The following is a 2,290-nucleotide window of genomic DNA, read 5'->3' on the forward strand; positions in this document are numbered from 1 at the left end:
CGTCATATTTCTACTTTGTTGACAATTGTGGTACCATTAAGGCAAATGGTGTCGATCAAAATTCCATCCACCTTCACCTATTTCCTTTTTCTCTAAGAGACCGTGCGTGGGCTCGACTCCAATCCTTTCCCGCCAATTCTATTACTTCATGAACCCAATTGAAACCCGCCTTTCTAGTGTGATAATTTCCTCCAAGTAAAACGAACCAAGTTAGGAATGAGATCAATAACTTTAGGCAAGAATAAGGAAAGTACTTGTTTGATGCGTGGGAGCGTTATAAGTATTTTCTAAGACTTTTCCCTTTCCATGGGCTCGAGAAGTAGATGATTATCCATACTTTCTATAATAGTCTCCTTTAATCCACAAGGATGAACCTTGATGGGGCTTCCGACGGAGTCCTAATGAATAATCCTCAAGATGTAGCCTAAAATTTGATAGAAGATATGGCCAAAAACCACCACTTATGGGGAATTATGCAACAAAGTGCCGCTAAGTCTACTCTTAAGAGCGATGGTATGTATGGGGTTAATGCGTTTGATCACATGAATGCTAAGGTGGATGCTCTTTAGCAAAAGATAGTTTGCTTAAGAATTGCACCTTCAAAACCTACTACTCCAACTCCTATTGCTTAAGTAGTCCCTTCCACACTCTATTATGAGATATACGAAGTTAATGGGCATACCTATAGATATTTTAAAATGATCATCGCGGGAGGGTCCACCCAAGAGAATGTCAACTTTGTGAACAATAACAACAAGAACAAACCTTACTCTAACACCTACAACCAAAGGTGCCATGATCACCCTAAATTCTCTTATAGGAACAACAACTCCCAGCACGCCATGTGACCTTCGGGTTTCCAAAAGTCTACACAACTTGAGCTTAAGAAGTCCAAACTTGAACTTATGATGAAAATTTTTGTTTTGACTTAAACCCGTCAAAATGATGAGTTTAGAAATCAAAACCTCTTCACCAATGAGGCACTTAGGTAACTGACCACTAAGATTGATAATATTTTCACTCACACCAAGATGTTGAAAACTCAAATCTCCGAAGTGGCGCAATAATAAGCCACGTCTTCCGTTCCCTCCAGATCGTTTTTGGGGCAGCCCAAACAAAATCTCAAGGGACATTTTAATACTGTGATAACCCGTAATGGTAAAGAAGTGGGTAGTTTTAGTTCTAAAGAGATAGAAGTTGAAGTTAGTATGGAAACACCACCCAAAAAGGAGGTTGAGAAGGAAGCATCCTATGTCGCTCCTCCTCCCTATAAACCCATTGTTCCTCTCCTACAAAGGCTTGTGAAAGCCAAGGTGGAGGCTCAATTTAAAAAGTTTATGGAACTTATCAAGAAGATCCACCTTAATGTGCCTTTCACCGATGTGCTAGCCCAAATTCCCTCCTATGCCAACTTCTTAAAGGAGATCCTTTCCAATAAGAGAAAGCTAGAGAACTATGAAACCATGGACACGATCCTTGATAGTAGTGTCATGATTCAAAACATTGTGATCCCTAAGCTCTAGGATTTGGGAAGCTTCTCCATCCATTGTCATATAGGTACCATGGACTTTGATAGAGCTCTATGAGATTTAGGAGCTAGTGTTAGCCTAATTCCTTTATCGGTGTGTACGAAGTTAGATATGGGATATATGAAACCTACCAATGTGTCTTTGCAACTTGCCGATAGATCGGCCAAGTATCCTATAGGTGTTCTTGAAGATTTCTTAGTAATAGTGGGTGAGTATTTTATGTCGATAGACTTTGTGATAATGGACATCAATAAAGATTGTCAAATCCCTATGAATTTAGGAAGATCCTTCCTAGCTACGGCGGGGGCCATCATAGATGTCAACAAAGGGAAGTCAACCTTTGAAGTAGGTGATGAGAAGATTGAGTTCATTTTAGCAAAATTATTGAAGAACCCCTCCTTGAGACTCTTTGTGTTTACTTGATTTGTTGAGCGATTATGTGCAAGAGAACCCATCAGAATCTCCTCTGACCGCTAAGCTGGAGGGGAGTTTACTTGATAATACTAAGGTTGAGAAAGTTGTTTGCCCAAGCTAAAAGGGTTGAAGAAGCCTTAAGGGAAAAATCTATCCCAACTAACCAAGGCAAATATATGTCTTTTAAGGAAGGTGCTAAGTCCAAGGATAACAAGGCCCACCTAGGGCTAATTAAGAATTATTTTAAGGAGAAGAAGAAGGTGAAAGAGAAGGTCAGTGAAAAACTGGACCAAAAGTATGAGCCTCCTTATAGAAGGAAGAAAAAAGAAGAAGGTTATATGGCATGG

The 2,290-nt window shown here is 39.8% G+C and overlaps 1 non-coding gene across 1 annotated transcript; it reads right to left on the bottom strand.

The window, feature by feature from the left end:
• Positions 1-203: 203 nt before the first annotated feature.
• LOC127099454 (small nucleolar RNA R71) lies at positions 204-313 on the bottom strand. Its single transcript, XR_007793952.1, has one exon. It is a non-coding gene; the product is annotated as a small nucleolar RNA R71 (small nucleolar RNA).
• Positions 314-2,290: the final 1,977 nt, after the last annotated feature.

The sequence above is a fragment of the Lathyrus oleraceus genome, chromosome 6 (genome assembly GCF_024323335.1).
Source record: "Lathyrus oleraceus cultivar Zhongwan6 chromosome 6, CAAS_Psat_ZW6_1.0, whole genome shotgun sequence".
NCBI classification, from domain to species: domain Eukaryota; kingdom Viridiplantae; phylum Streptophyta; class Magnoliopsida; order Fabales; family Fabaceae; genus Lathyrus; species Lathyrus oleraceus.